Raw genomic sequence first — 16,936 nt, forward strand, 5'->3', positions numbered from 1 at the left:
AAAAACTGTTGTTAACACTTGGCTTCCCAAAATTGTAGAGCCAAAGGGGCGTCCACTAGCTTTGTTGAGACCGAGTGCTCTACTTAGTATAGCATTGAATTTATTAATTCAAGGTAGTCAGTAAACTTTAGAATTGCGAGTTCTATGGAAAAATGGAGATCCCCTTAAATGGGTCCATGTCCTTCAATCATTGCATTTATTCAATCTTTTATTAGAAGCATGTGAGACTTGATTTTGTTCCATGGTAGTAGCTTGAATATCCAGTAAATTATTTACTTATTTGTGATGAATTTATCTTTTTATGAACCTGGACCATTCAAAGTGAATTCTCTTAAACTGAGTTTTCCAAATGGCTAAGAAGGAATGAGTAAACATAAATGTGACTTCTTTTTGGAATTTTTCAATCTGACTTATCACTTTAACTGTTGATTCTTTTTCTTTATTATTTCCACTCATTTATATCCATGATTTTCTGTATGAATTCTTGTCTCAAAACCATATTCTTTTTCTGCAGAAAAATCATATTTATACATCAGGAGCTTCATGTACTAATATTGCCGTAATCAGAGGAGCTCTTCGTGCTAAAAAACCAGAGCTGCTCACTGTCATATTGCCGCAGAATTTGAAAAAGCAACCCCCAGAAAGTCAAGAGTTACTGAATCTGCATTTTCTTTGGTAATAATTGAGGATTGATTGTCATTGGAATTATCAAAACCACAAGGTTTGCTGTAGCTAAAGTTTCATATACATTTTTGTTTAAAATATATGTTCCCACTATGCAAAATATCAATCTACTGCTCTAAGATGCCTTCATATGTCTCAGATTCTTCACCCTTTCATGAGTTTATGTGCCTAGAAAGATGGTCTAGGAAAACTTGTACAACAGATGATAATGATGCAATGATTTATGGATTTCCAGGTACAAAATGTGATAGAAAAACCACACAATGATCATCTTCCATTGATAGAGGCCAGCAGGTATGCTTGTTTTGCTTTTGAGGAAGCACGCTTAATTTCCCATTGTCCTGTTTCTTATTTCCATATGGAGATTAAAATTTAAAGGAGCATCATTAGAAATCAATTTTGATGATTAACTTAATGTCGTGGGTTTGATTCAAGTTGGTTTAAATTATGATTTCTTTTCCATTAACATATAATATTTTTTTGTTTGCATGGGTTGACATTAACTTTTCCATTAACTTTTGTGTTTAAGAGATCTTTCTGTTGATTTAAAATATGAAATTCAAGAAGGTACCCTTCTGTTTAGACATTTTATTTCTTCCAATATTTGGCGATTCTGTAGCCAACTCTATGAACTGCTTTATCTTGTTGCTGACCACTAAGCTGACTATTAAAATTATTTTTTAATTCTTTATTTTGTAGTTTAAATGTGGATGCTTATTTATTTTCTGGTTCATGCTGACATGATAAAAACCGTAGAATATATTATGCCTGAACATGCAAGGCAACTGTTTTAAATTGGCATAACAGCCTTTTTGTTTTTTTTTGGTGATGATCTTTGAGTTATACCTCATTTTTCTCACCAAATTACTACCAACTCCAGCTGATGGCTATTCTAGTTAATGTTTGGCTAACCTATGTAATTATTTGTTTTCTATTTAAATGAATATGCTGCTCAATTGGTGAAACAGAAGATGGATTATTTGTTATGCGTTCCCTGAAATTGCCAATGATATGTATAAAAATCAGAATCAAAAAATACTAAAGTTCTTTAAGAAGTTCCCTGAAATTGCCAATGACGTGCTTTGCGTCCCCTGAAATTGACAAAGAATGGATGTCAAAGTCTTGGTTATCATCAGCTTGAAAATATACATATTAACATTATATATTTTATTCTCTATAGTATTACTTACTAAAAGAATGGACAAAGAATGGATGTCAAAGTCTCGGTTATCAAGGGAATATGAGCATGGAGTAGAGTCTTTCTTGAAATTTGCAATAAAAAATGCCGAGGATCGGGAAGCAATATCTTGTCCATGTACAAAATGTGGTAATCTGAAGAAGAAAAAGGTAGAGACTATAAGGGCACACATGTATTCTAATGGTATAGATTTGACATATCATACTTGGATATGGCATGGTGAAAGGTCTGCGATGAAGAACTCAAATAATGATCGTGATCAAGAAAGGGAAGATGTACCAAAGTTTGACGCCGAGGAACCAATAGATATGGTACATGCTGCATTTGATAGTTATGCTGAGAATCCAACCACATTCAAAAATCTACTTGAAGATGCTGAGAAACCTTTATATCCTGGATGCAGTAAATTTACAAGGTTATCTGCAGTTGTAAAATTATTCAACTTGAAAGCCAAATATAGATGGAGTGACAAAAGTTGCACCGACCTACTCAATTTGTTAGGAGAAATGCTTCCAGATGACAACGAATTGCCTTTATCTTTCTACGATGCAAAGAAAAGCTTGTGTGCATTAGGGATTACTTATGAGAAAATCCATGCTTGCCCTAATGATTGCATCTTATACCGGAAGGAGTATGAGGATATGAACAGTTGTCCTACTTGTGGGATGTCAAGGTGGAAGATGGGCCAAAAAGATACGATAAAGGAAGGAGTTCCTGCAAAGGTTCTATGGTACTTCCCTCCAATTCCAAGATTTGTACGAATGTTTCGGAATAAGGAGTTTTTCAAGGAGCTGACTTGGCATGCTGATAAAAGACTTAATGACGGATACTTACGCCATCCAGCTGATGCACCTTCTTGGAAATTAGTAGATCACAAGTGGCCAAATTTTGCTGCTGATTCAAGAAATCTTAGATTGGCCATTTCAGCTGACGGGATCAATCCCCATGGTATGATGAGTTCTACATATAGTTGTTGGCCAGTTTTAATGATCACTTACAATCTTCCCCCGTGGTTGTGTATGAAGAGAAAATTTATGATGCTCACAATGTTGATTTCTGGTCCCAAACAACCAGGAAATGATATCGATGTTTACTTAGCACCTCTAATCGATGACTTGAAATTCCTATGGGATACAGGTGTTGAAGCATATGATGCATATAGACAAGAAACTTCTCGCTCAGAGCTGTCTTGCTGTGGACCATCAATGACTTTCCTGCATATGGAAACATGTCAGGATGTATTGTGAAAGGATATCACGCATGTCCGATTTGTGGTGAAGAAACATATTGATGAGTGCAATTTATGCACTTATATTTTATATGATTTAGCTTGGCTTTTGTTGTGTTTTGAGCGATATTATGCATTTTCCTTGTTGTTTGTGTTGTTTGCAGGAATTTAAGTGTTATTCTTTTTAATCGGCCAAAAGAAGTGAAAAGGAGGTGAAAAAGAGTTGAAGAACAAAGAAATAAAATTGTCCAGACTAGCGCCCCAGCGCTACAAGCCAAGCGCTCCAGCGCTACACGGAGCCTTCCTAAGGGTGAAAAGTCGAAGAAATAGCGCTCCAGCGCTATCAAACCAGCGCTCCAGCACTGTTGAGGAATTTGGACGGGCGCTCCAGCGCCAATGACTAGCGCGCCAGCGCTGCGCAATCCTAAAATTTGGAAAGTTTTTGATCGAGTTTAAGAAAGGATTTTAAGGCTTATTCTGAGGGATACGAGGGTTAGAGAGAATTTTTCAGAGCATAAGACGGCTATTGAGCGATTGGAAGTGCACAAGAGCTTGAGAATTCGGTACGAAGACGGAAGACGGCGGCATCCGGCGACGGAGAAGCTTCATTCTAATTCGTTCTAGTTTCTCTTTGAACTCTGTTTTTCTTAGTTTATGGATTGTTGGAAAAACATGAGTTATTTGATTTTGAATTGCGTTATGAACTAATTTCTTAGTCTAGAGGTAGACGGATGTTGACTGGAAACCATGATTGACATATTTTGATTTATATATTTAAATTTCTTCACACAGTTTATTTGTGTTTTCCTGATCTTAATGCTTTCAATTTACTGGCCATAGATTGAATGATATTTTATTTAGAATCTATCACTCGAGAGAGGAGATTTTGAATACGTCATAGGAAAATACATCTTTGGTGTTTATACTGTTCGAGAGGCATATAACTCCATAGAAGTCGTTATAAGAATTCTTGTGCTATTTAACGGATTTAATAATTGAACTTTGATAGAGATATTGAGTTTGTTATTGAATACGAATTTCTGCTTGACACTCGAGAGAGGTAGTAGAAAATAATAGGGATTCTTGGCTAATAAACTAGAAGATTTTATAATTGAACAATCATTAGAAATAAATTGTGGTGTACAGTCAAGTGAAGTCGAACCTCTAGCATTCATCACTTATTGAATTTTTTCTCGTGAACTCGTGGTTATTTAGTTTTGTTTCTTGCAAATTTTAGTTTTATAAAAATCAAATCAACTTCGTAGCTCTACATAGGATTAGGATTATATTAGTTGCAAATATTTGATATAATATCATTTATTCATTCTCCGTGGGAACGATCTGGACTTAAATTCCTGTATTATAACTTGACATCGTGCGCTTGCGAGCGAAAAACACGCAACAAGTTTTTGGCGCCGTTGCCGGGGAATGAATTTTATTTGATTTATATTAAATTGTGCTAATTAGTCTTAATTTTGATTTAGAGCATTTTATTTTATTTGTTGGTTCTAATTTTAAATTTTTTTTTATTTTTGTCTATGCAGTTTATGCGAAAAAGCCAAAGTTACGACTCACTGCTCTTTGATCCGAAAATCGAGAAAACTGCTAAAGCTTTGCGAAAAGCTAGAAGAGAAGGGTTGCAACAAATGGCTGAAGAAAGATAAAGGGAAAGAGCTGTCAATAATGCTCAGGTGCCGATCAGAGATCACTTTCGACCGGTGATCAATACACATTATTCTGGGATTGCTCGGCAGAACATCACGGCGAATAACTTTGAATTGAAGCCAGCTCTGATTAATATGGTGCAGCAGAATCAGTTCAGGGGTGCAGCTACTGAAGATCCAAATTTGCACCTGCGTACTTTTTTGGAGATTGCTGACACAGTAAAGATTCATGGTGTTACTGAGGACACCATCAAACTACGATTGTTCCCGTTCTCTCTTAGGGACAATGCTCGTAGTTGGTTGCAATCACTACCTCTTGGGAGTATCACTACATGGGATGATATGGCTTCCAAATTTCTGGCTAAGTATTTTCCACCTGCTAAGTCGGCTCAGTTGAAAATAGAGATTACTACATTCAAACAGCAAGTTTTGAGCAGTTGTATGAAGCCTAGGAGCGGTACAAGGAGTTGCTTAGAAAGTGTCCAAACCATAATTTTTCGAACTGGGAACAGATTGAATTATTCTACAATGGTTTTAATGGGCCAACTCGTATTTCTGTGGATGCTGCAGCTGGAGGTTCGATATTTTCTAAATTTCCTGAACAGGCTTATGAGATGCTTGAGCAAATGACTGTTAACAGTTATCAGTGGCCGAGTGAGAGATCTGCAATAAGGAAGCCTGCTGCTGGAATTCATGAAGTGGATGCATTCACTGCTTTGACTGCTCAAATGGCTACTATTTCTACACAGTTGGCTGCACTGACCAAAGGGAATCAAAGTTCTAATGAGACAGCATCACTGGCGACTGCCGTAAATTCTGCTGATGGATTTGAGAGTGTGGAGCAAGCTCAATATGTGAACAACAGGAATTACAACAATTATCGTGGTAATCCTGTACCCAATCAGTATCATCCTAGTTTGCGTAATCACGAGAATTTTTCTTATGCAAACAATAAGAATGTGTTGAATTCTCCACCGGGTTTAAATACTCAGAATGGTGAGGGTAAGGCATCGTTGGAAGATTTGGTGGGTAGTTTTATTGCAGAATCATTCACAAGATTTAAGAGGAATGAAAATAGGCTTGACAGTATGGAGACACACTTGACCAATGTGAGCGCTTCTATGAAAAATCTTGAAACACAAATTGGTCAACTGGCTAATGCATTGAATAATCAGCAGAGAGGTGTGTTTCCTAGCAATACTGAGGTTAATCCTAGGGAGCAATGTAAGGTTGTTACTCTTAGAAGTGGTAAAGAAATTGGGACTGATAATCCAAAGGCAGTGGATGATGAGTGTAGTAGCCCATAACCAAAATCAGTAATTGAGGGATTAATCATAATTACTTGGGTAGAGTTCGGAAGCTCCGAAGGTGAGTTCGGAAGCTCCGATCGGGATCGGAAGCTCCGAACAGGATCGGAAGCTCCGATCGATATTACGTCAGGCATGACGTGTGGTTGGATCGGAAGCTCCGATCAGGACCGGAAGCTCCGATCACCCCTATCCGGAGTCATCAAGTGATATTTTGACACGTGGCAGATAAGGATCTTTGGAAGCTCCGATGACAGGATCGGACGTTCCGATCGAGGTTCGGACGTTCCGATCAAGGATCGGAAGTTCCGATCGTTGTCTATAAATAGAAGGCCGAGACTTCACTTTCATTTGCCAATTCCGAGTTCTCCTTTCCATTCTAGTCCTTTTGGAGCTGTTCTAGTCTTCTTAGGCTTGGTCCGGAGGTCGGCGAGGCGTTCGGTAGTCGTAGCGGAGTTGTGCCCAAGTTCTGGAGGCATCGACATCAAAGGGCTAACGACGGACGAAGGTATAGCTTTTGCTTCCTATAAATATTTAGGAGTATGCAATAGCTTAGTTTAGGCTTTTAGAGCACTTTAATGATAGTAGTATCATTTGGCAGTGTAGAGCAGACTATAGGCGTGGACCTAGAGTTGGTAGAGCTTGCACTGTTTTGAGGTACGAAAGTACTGTTCGAGATATCCTGACTGAGTATGCATGTATTATGTGACTGCATGATTTATATGCCATGATATTATGCTGCATTCATTTGCATCTTGCTGTATCTCTTTCGAGATGTCTGTTAGTAGGGTTGTACCCTATCCTGTTAGTGGATGGACTTCCATCGATTTGGGTCCGGCGTATCCACGGTTATCTCGGTATGGGAGCCACCTCCTGAAGCGACGGCACAGCGTGCTACATACCAGGGCCCGATCTGTCTCTGTTATCTGATCCTTGACCTTGAGTCTATAGGAGTTCACTTTGCATGCATGTATACTCATACTCTCGCACTGAGCGTTTTATGCTCACGTCTCGTACTCTGTATTTTCTGGACACCCTATTCCATGGGGCAGGTTTGCGATTGGACGAGGAGGGTGGATCCAGGAAGGGCTAGTCAGTGGTTGGCCAGCTGGAACTTCGCTTAGGTTTTATTACTGTTGTTTTGGGTTTATACAGCTATTCAATTTGGTTGTATATTTTTGGATAAATTACAGATTCCTTTACTTGGGATTGTATAATGTTAATGGTTTCCGCAGTTTTATTCTGATATCTGTTTTATTAAGTTAATTGCATGCATAAGTTCTGTTTAGTAGGTGATCCGGGTAAGGGTCACTACATTTATGGTATCAGAGCATGCAAAAGATTTCTTGGGATTTAGTCTCATCTTGAGGTATTTTTGTAGATGTCAAATCGTGACGACCAGAGTTCTCATGGCAGTGTTGGTGGGCGTTGGGGTGATGCCGACCGGGAGCCTCGTCGAGAACGGCGTCATCGTCATCATGACGACGAGCGTTTCACTGTGCGTCGATTCTTAGCTATGGGTCCCAAGCCCTTAGTTGGAGGTGAGTCTCCGGAGGATGCGGAGAACTGGTTAGACCGCATGGAGACGACTTTTCAGACTTTCCAATGCACCGATGAGCAGAAGGTGGAGACCCTTGGCTATCTTCTGGATGGGCGTGCGCGCAGGTGGTGGAGGTTTACTTCTACACCTTTTGTTGCGGCGAGAGGAGTGGCCACCTGGGCCGAGTTCCGCACAGCTTTCCAAAAGCGGTATTTTCCTCCTGCACTCCGACAGTCGAAGGCAGGCGAGCTACTGAGTCTGCGACAGGGAGCCATGTCTATTGATGAGTATCAGCAGAGGTTCTTTGATCTGCTATCCTATTGCCCTGAGATTGCTGATAGCTCAGAGATGAAGTATAATCTGTTCCTTCAGGGCCTTAACCCTGAGATCCATGACCGTGTGGCGGTTGGTGACGACATGTCCTACGAGGGTTTGGTGAGCCGTTGTCACCAAGCGGAGGACAGCATTCGGCGGAACAGGTCTTTCCCTCAGTCGAGGCCTGCTAGTTCTTTGGGTCCCCGTGCCCAAACTTTCAAGAAGTCTGGATCTTCTTCTTCCTCTGGTTCGGGAGGTGTTGTCCGTTACGGTAAGAAGGAGAAGTGTGATCACTGTGGGAAGAACCATCCATCCGACAAGTGCCGTAGAGCTTCTGGATCTTGTTTCCGTTGTGGAGAGACTGGTCATATCCGGAGAGATTGTCCACTGTCTGGGGGAGTCGGTTCTGGATCTGGTTCAGGATCGGGTTCTCAGGCCACCGTACAGCAGAGGTCGCAGGGACAGTCTGCTGGGAGTTCTCATTTGAGGCCACGAGCTTCTGGCCAGGTGTTTGCCCTGAGACATGATCAGGCTGTGGAGGAGAATGAGAAAGTCATCGCAGGTACATTTTTGCTTTATGGTATACCTGCTCTTGTACTTATTGACACTGGTGCATCTCATTCCTTCATTTCTGCACGTTTTGTTAAGAGGCATAAATTACCATGCATTGCACTAGACGTAGTGATGTCTGTTTCTACTCCGACGGGCCAATCTGCTTTGGCTAAGCGTCTAGTGATGGGTTGCCCTTTAGAGTTCGCAGGGAACATTCTGTTAGCGAATCTCATGGTCCTGGCGATGGACGACTTTGATTGCATTCTGGGAATAGATGTGCTGACTACCTATCGAGCTTCAGTGGACTTCTATCAGAGATTAGTACGCTTTCATCCGGAAGGGAGTGAGAGTTGGTTTTTCTATGGTGAGGGAGCGACCCCCGATGCCTTTGGTATCAGATTTGAGAGCCTGTCGAGCTCTAGAGTCTGGCGGGGAAGGCTACCTTATCTATGCAGTTGATTTGTCCGCTGAGAGTATTGGGATAGAGAGCATTCCTGTTGTGGATGAATTTTCAGATGTGTTTCCTGATGAGATTCCGGGTTTTCCTCCTGCTAGGGAAGTCGAGTTTGGCATAGAGTTGATGCCGGGTACTTCGCCTATTTCTAGAGCACCGTATCGTCTGGCTCCGTCAGAGATGCGTGAGTTAAAGAATCAGCTACAGGATCTTTTGGACAAGGGGTACATTCGTCCTAGTGTATCTCCTTGGGGAGCTCCTGTTCTCTTCGTAAAGAAGAAGGATGGGTCGATGCGGCTGTGCATTGACTATCGGCAGCTGAATCGAGTCACTGTGAAGAACAAGTATCCGTTGCCTCGTGTTGATGACTTGTTTGACCAGCTGCAGGGCACATTAATTTACTCCAAGATTGACTTGAGATCTGGGTATCATCAGTTGAGAGTCCGTGATCAGGACGTAGCCAAGACTGCATTCCGTACTCGCTATGGGCATTACGAGTTCCTAGTGATGCCATTTGGTTTGACTAATGCGCCGGCTATATTCATGGATCTAATGAACCGTGTCTTCAGGGAGTATTTGGACAAGTTTTTCGTGGTCTTTATTGACGACATCCTGGTTTATTCGCGTAATATGGAAGAGCATGTTTCTCACTTGCGGTTGGTGCTGCAGACTCTTCGAGATGAGCAATTGTACGCCAAGCTGAGCAAGTGTGAGTTCTGGATGGATAGAGTGGTTTTTCTTGGCCATATCATATCCAGGGAGGGGATTTCTGTTGATCCAAGCAAGATTGAAGCGGTACTTAATTGGTCGCGTCCGACGACAGTTGCTGAGATCCGTAGTTTTCTGGGTCTAGCAGGGTATTATCGTCGCTTCATTATGAACTTCTCTCAGTTAGCTCGACAGTTGATGCAGCTTACCCGCAAGGGTGTGGATTTTGAGTGGTCCTCCGAGTGTGAGGAGAATTTCCGTGAGCTTCGACGGCGGTTGACTTCTGCGCCGGTGTTAGCATTACCGTCAGGATCTGGAGGGTATGTAGTTTACACGGATGCTTCTCTTCAGGGGTTAGGTTGTGTCCTGACTCAGAATGGGCATGTGATCGCATACGCTTCTAGACAGCTGAAGCTTCACGAGGACAACTACCCAGTCCATGATTTGGAATTGGCAGCCATTGTGTTCGCTTTGAAGATCTGGCGTCATTATCTTTATGGCGAGAAATTTGAGATCTTCACCGACCATAAGAGTTTCAAGTATTTTTTCACTCAGGCAGAATTGAACATGAGACAGAGACGTTGGATGGACTTGCTTAAGGACTATGATTGCGAGATTAAGTACCATCCGGGAGCTGCTAATCTCACCGCTGATGCTTTGAGTCGCAAGGTGCGACTATCCGCACTTCAGACTTGTTCGATGTCTAGTGCGATCAGTGACTGTTTTACTTCAGGTTTTACCTTCAAGCATAAGAAAGGTATGCAGAGTATCCAGATGTTTGCGATATTATCTGAGCCAGCCTTGTATTCGCGGATCCGAGATGCTCAGATGTCTGATTCAAAGACCCAGCGTTTAGCTCGTCTAGCTAACGAGGGTAGCTCGTCTGGATTTCATTATCAGTCAGATGGCTTTCTGTGTTTGTCTGGTAGGCTTGTGATTCCACAGGATGAAGAGTTGCGAGAGGAGATTTTATCTCAGGCACATCGCACTAAGTTGAGTATTCATCCTGGGAGCAACAAGATGTACAAGGATCTACGTACTCGTTTCTGGTGGAAGGGAATGAAACGCAGTGTTTATCAGTTTGTTTCGAGATGTTTGGTGTGTCAACAGGTCAAGGCAGAGCACCGACGACCTGGAGGATTGCTTCACAGTCTGCCTATTCCTGAATGGAAATGGGAGTTTATCACTATGGACTTTGTGACCCATTTGCCGGTATCCCTGAGGAACTGTGATGCTATCTGGGTGGTGGTGGACCGACTCACCAAGTCAGCGCATTTCATTGCCTATAGCCGAGAGTACTCTGTGGATCGCATGGCACGGATGTACATTCAGGAGATCGTCCGACTTCATGGAGTGCCTGTAAGCATTGTCAGCGATCGGGACCCCAGGTTTACTTCTAGATTCTGGGGGAGTGTTCAGCGTGCGATGGGTACTACTCTCAGTTTGAGTACAGCCTATCATCCAGAGACTGATGGTCAGTCAGAGCGCACTATCCGTACGTTAGAGGATATGCTTAGAGCGTGCGTCTTGGATTTTGGTTCAGCCTGGCAGGATCATTTGCCGTTGATCGAGTTCGGTTACAACAACAGCTATCACACTAGTATTGGGATGGCACCTTTTGAAGCGTTGTATGGGCGACGTTGTCGTACTCCACTCTTCTGGGAAGAAGTGGGGGAGAGACAGGCTGAAGGACTGGAGTTTATCCAGCAGGCGATAGACATTGTTGATCAGATCAAGAAACGGATTAAGACTGCCCAGGATCGTCAGGCCAGTTATGCTAATATCAAGCGTAGGCCTTTGCAGTTCGAGGTCGGGGAGAAAGTGTTTCTGAGAGTGTCACCTTTCCGCAAGATTCTCAGGTTTGGCCTTAAGGGCAAGTTATCTCCCAGATTTATCGGTCCGTTTGAGATCTTGGAGAGTATTGGCGATTTGGCTTATCGACTAGCATTGCCACCGCATCTATCCAGCATTCACGACGTGTTCCACGTATCTCTGTTGCGACGGTATGTGGCGGATGAATCTCATATTCTGCAGCGATCTGAGGTTCAGGTAGACAAGGATTTGACTTATGTTGAGAAACCTCTTCGCATCCTTGATTATAAGGATAAGGTTTTACGGAACAAAGTCATTCCTTTGGTTTTAGTTCAGTGGCAGCGCCGAGGCACTGAGGAAGCTACTTGGGAGCTTGAGGACAGGATGCGTAAAGAACATCCTGAGTTGTTTTGATTTCATTCTTTAAGTTGTATTCAGTTGCAAACTCTGTAAACGTTTGATTTGAATAAAGAATGTTCTGATTTCTGTATTTGCATTCGGTACTTAAGATCTGATTTCGAGGACGAAATATCTTAAGTGGGGGAGAATGTAGTAGCCCATAACCAAAATCAGTAATTGAGGGATTAATCATAATTACTTGGGTAGAGTTCGGAAGCTCCGAAGGTGAGTTCGGAAGCTCCGATCGGGATCGGAAGCTCCGAACAGGATCGGAAGCTCCGATCGATATTACGTCAGGCATGACGTGTGGTTGGATCGGAAGCTCCGATCAGGACCGGAAGCTCCGATCACCCCTATCCGGAGTCATCAAGTGATATTTTGACACGTGGCAGATCAGGATCTTCGGAAGCTCCGATGACAGGATCGGACGTTCCGATCGAGGTTCGGACGTTCCGATCAAGGATCGGAAGTTCCGATCGTTGTCTATAAATAGAAGGCCGAGACTTCACTTTCATTTGCCAATTCCGAGTTCTCCTTTCCATTCTAGTCCTTTTGGAGCTGTTCTAGTCTTCTTAGGTTTGGTCCGGAGGTCGGCGAGGCGTTTGGTAGTCGTAGCGGAGTTGTGTGCTAGTTCTGGAGGCATCGACATCAAAGGGCTAACGACGGACGAAGGTATAGCTTTTGCTTCCTATAAATATTTAGGAGTATGCAATAGCTTAGTTTAGGCTTTTAGAGCACTTTAATGATAGTAGTATCATTTGGCAGTGTAGAGCAGACTATAGGCGTGGACCTAGAGTTGGTAGAGCTTGCACTGTTTTGAGGTACGAAAGTACTGTTCGAGATATCCTGACTGAGTATGCATGTATTATGTGACTGCATGATTTATATGCCATGATATTATGCTGCATTCATTTGCATCTTGCTGTATCTCTTTCGAGATGTCTGTTAGTAGGGTTGTACCCTATTCTGTTAGTGGATGGACTTCCATCGATTTGGGTCCGGCGTATCCACGGTTATCTCGGTATGGGAGCCACCTCCTGAAGCGACGGCACAGCGTGCTACATACCAGGGCCCGGTCTGTCTCTGTTATCTGATCCTTGACCTCGAGTCTATAGGAGTTCACTTTGCATGCATGTATACTCATACTCTCGCACTGAGCGTTTTATGCTCACGTCTCGTACTCTGTATTTTCTGGACACCCTATTCCATGGGGCAGGTTTGCGATTGGACGAGGAGGGTGGATCCAGGAGGGGCTAGTCAGTGGTTGGCCAGCTGGAGCTTCGCTTAGGTTTTATTACTGTTGTTTTGGGTTTATACAGCTATTCGATTTGGTTGTATATTTTTGGATAAATTACAGATTCCTTTACTTGGGATTGTATAATGTTAATGGTTTCCGCAGTTTTATTCTGATATCTGTTTTATTAAGTTAATTGCATGCATAAGTTCTGTTTAGTAGGTTATCCGGGTAAGGGTCACTACAATGAGGAAGTTGATGAGATTGTGGTGGAGTCCGAAAATTCTGATAGCAAAAATTCCAGCAAGTCTGCAGTTGTTCCTGAGAAACCGCTTGTGTCAAAAGCTGTTCTACCATATCCTCAGCGGTTCAAGAAGAAAGCGTTAGATGAGAGGTTTTCTAAGTTTCTTGACATTTTCAAGAAAATTCATATTAATATTCCATTCGCTGATGCTTTGGAGCAGATGCCACACTATGCTAAATTCATGAAGGATGTGATGGCGAGGAAGAGAAAGCTTGAAGAGTTTGAAACAGTGAAGTTGACAGAGGAGTGCAGCGCCATCCTACAAAAGAAATTGCCACAGAAACTGAAAGACCCAGGGAGTTTCACTATTCCTTGTATTATTGGTGGTGCGACTGTTAATAGGGCATTATGTGATTTAGGTGCAAGTATTAATTTAATGCCTTTGTCTATTTTCAGGTCTTTGGAGCTTGCCGAGGTGAAACCAACCACGATTACTCTGCAATTGGCTGATCGTTCTCTTACTTATCCTAGACGAGTTGTGGAAGATGTACTGGTAAAAGTAGATAAGTTTATTTTTCCTGCTGACTTTGTAGTGCTTGATATGGAAGAAGATCAAGATGTCCCTCTAATTTTGGGGAGACCATTCTTGGCGACTGGCAGAGCGTTAATTGATGTGCAGGAGGGTGAACTAACTCTACGAGTTGGTGGTGATGCTGTCACTTTCAATATCTATAAAACCATGAAATACCAAGAGGAGGTACATTCTTGTAATCGCATTGATTTATCTAATTCTTATGAGAATAATTTTTGTGCAGGATTGGAATTGGAGGACGTTTTGGCGAGGTGCTTAATTAATTCCATAACCCAATTTGATGGGGATGATTGGGAACTTAGAGAGCAATTTCTCGCTCTTGAAAGTTTGCCAAAGGAAAAAGATGGCCAAGAAAAAATTGAATCATTGTCTTCGGAAGTCGAAAAAGAGGTATCAGTTTCTACTCCTGAATTGAAAGAACTGCCTGGTCATTTATGTTATGCATTTTTGGGAGAAAATTCGACTAACCCGGTAATTATTTCATCTTCTCTTACTCATGATGAAAAAGATAAATTATTAAGAGTTTTGAGAAAATTTAAATCTGCGTTGGGTTGGTCAATTTCTGATATCAAGGGAATTAGTCCCAATATTTGCATGCATAAGATTTTAATGGAGGAGTCATATAATCCCTATGTTGATCATCAAAGAAGGTTAAATCCTGCGATGAAAGAAGTGGTGAAAGCTGAGGTGTTGAAATTATTGAATGCGGGTATTATTTATGCTATTTCTGACAGTTCTTGGGTGTCACCAGTACAGGTTGTGCCGAAAAAGGGAGGTATGACTGTAGTTAAAAATGAGAAAAACGAGTTGATTTCAACTCGTACTGTTACTGGTTGGAGAGTTTGCATTGATTATAGAAGGTTGAATAAGGCTACTAGAAAAGATCATTTTCCTCTTCCTTTTATTGATCAGATGCTTGACAGGTTGGCAGGTTATAAACATTACTGTTTTTTAGATGGCTATTCTGGCTATAATCAAATTGCTATAGCGCCAGAGGATCAAGAGAAAACAACTTTCACATGTCCCTATGGTACTTATGCTTTTAGGAGAATGCCATTTGGTTTGTGTAATGCACCGGCTACTTTTCAGCGGTGCATGATGGCAATTTTTTCCGACATGGTGGAAGAAGTCATGGAAATTTTTATGGATGATTTTTCTGTGTTTGGGTCTTCGTTTGATCATTGTTTGCACAATCTGACCCTTGTTTTGCAGCGTTGTCAAGATAAAAATCTAGTGCTTAACTGGGAAAAATGCCACTTCATGGTGCAAGAAGGCATCGTACTTGGGCATAAAGTGTCATCTAATGGGCTTGAGGTGGATCGAGCAAAAGTGGTTGCGATTGAAAAGCTTCCACCGCCAAATAATGTGAAAGCCATTAGAAGTTTCTTGGGACACGCCGGGTTTTATCGTCGCTTTATTAAAGATTTTTCTAAAATTACTAAGCCTTTATGTAATTTGTTAGAAAAAGATACATCATTTATTTTTGATAATGCGTGTTTGCAGGCGTTCACGAAAATCAAGGAGGCACTAATTTCTGCGCCTATTATGATTGTGCCTGACTGGAAGGAGCCGTTTGAAGTAATGTGTGATGCCAGCGATTATGTTGTAGGAGCAGTTTTGGGACAACGAAAAGATAAGATGTTTCGGGCGATTTACTACGCCAGCCGCACTCTAGACGGAGCACAACAAAATTACACCACTACTGAAAAAAAGATGCTGGCTGTGGTGTTCTCCTTCGACAAATTTAGGTCGTATCTCATAGGCTCAAAAGTAATTGTTTATACTGACCATGCAGCTATTCGTTATCTCTTTGCCAAGAAGGATGCCAAGCCAAGATTGATTCGGTGGATACTCTTACTACAAGAGTTTGATTTCGAAATTAGAGACAAGAAAGGGAGTGAAAATTTAGTAGCAGATCATCTGTCTCGCTTGGAGTTGGAAGGAAAAGTTGAACATGAACTCATTAAGGAGCAATTTCCTGATGAACATCTTTTTGAGGTAAATTCTAAACTTCCTTGGTTTGCAGATTTTGCTAATTTTCTTTCGTGTGGTGTTATGCCTCCAGATCTCAATCATCACCAAAGGAAGAAATTCTTTCATGATGTCAAGTTTTATCTGTGGGATGATCCGTTTGTGTACAAGAAGTGTTCGGACCAAGTGATAAGGAGATGCGTGGATGAAGCTGAAGCAAAAGAGATTTTGGAACAATGTCATTCTGCACCGTATGGTGGTCACTTTGGAGCCACACGGACAGCCGCCAAGGTACTTCAGTCTGGTTTTTATTGGCCAAATTTATTCAAAGACAGTTATACCTTGGTAAAATCATGTGATAGATGTCAAAGGATGGGGAATATATCTAGGCGTCATGAATTACCTCTCACAAATATTTTAGAGGTTGAATTATTTGATGTGTGGGATATTGATTTTATGGGACCATTTCCTATATCCTTTGGGCAATCGTATATTTTATTGGCTGTTGATTATGTTTCGAAATGGGTGGAAGCAATCGCCACCTCCACTAATGATGCTCGTGTAGTGGTGCAGTTTGTGCAGAAAAATATTTTCACGAGGTTTGGAACACCAAGGGCCATTATCAGTGATGAAGGTACGCATTTTTGCAATAAAATCTTTAATTCATTGCTGACAAAATATGGTGTTAGGCATAAAGTGGCATGTGCATACCATCCACAAACAAATGGGCAAGCTGAAATATCCAACCGGGAAATTAAGCAAATTCTGGAAAAGACTGTCAACACGAACCGGAAGGATTGGGCAGTTAAGTTGGATGATGCACTATGGGCATACCGGACCGCGTTCAAAACTCCTATTGGCATGTCTCCATACAGGTTGGTCTTTGGTAAAGCATGCCATCTGCCAGTGGAGTTAGAGCATCGAGCGTATTGGGCGGTGAAAAAGTTGAATTTTGATATGAAAGCTGCTGGAGAAGAGCGATTGTTGCAGTTGCATGAGATTGAGGAGTTTCGTAATCATTCTTACGAAAATGC

The 16,936-nt window shown here is 41.8% G+C and overlaps 1 long non-coding RNA gene and 1 other non-coding gene across 2 annotated transcripts; one reads left to right on the forward strand and one right to left on the reverse strand.

Moving 5' to 3' along the window:
• Positions 1 to 519: 519 nt before the first annotated feature.
• Positions 520 to 2,124, forward strand: LOC140886861 (uncharacterized). The gene is made up of 3 exons (XR_012151716.1): positions 520 to 675; positions 920 to 978; positions 2,072 to 2,124. It is a non-coding gene; the product is annotated as an uncharacterized lncRNA (long non-coding RNA).
• Positions 2,125 to 5,165: 3,041 nt separating this feature from the next.
• On the reverse strand, positions 5,166 to 5,270 carry LOC140894114 (small nucleolar RNA R71). Its single transcript, XR_012153664.1, has one exon. It is a non-coding gene; the product is annotated as a small nucleolar RNA R71 (small nucleolar RNA).
• Positions 5,271 to 16,936: the final 11,666 nt, after the last annotated feature.

This window comes from Henckelia pumila, chromosome 3, assembly GCF_033568475.1.
Source record: "Henckelia pumila isolate YLH828 chromosome 3, ASM3356847v2, whole genome shotgun sequence".
Taxonomy (NCBI): domain Eukaryota; kingdom Viridiplantae; phylum Streptophyta; class Magnoliopsida; order Lamiales; family Gesneriaceae; genus Henckelia; species Henckelia pumila.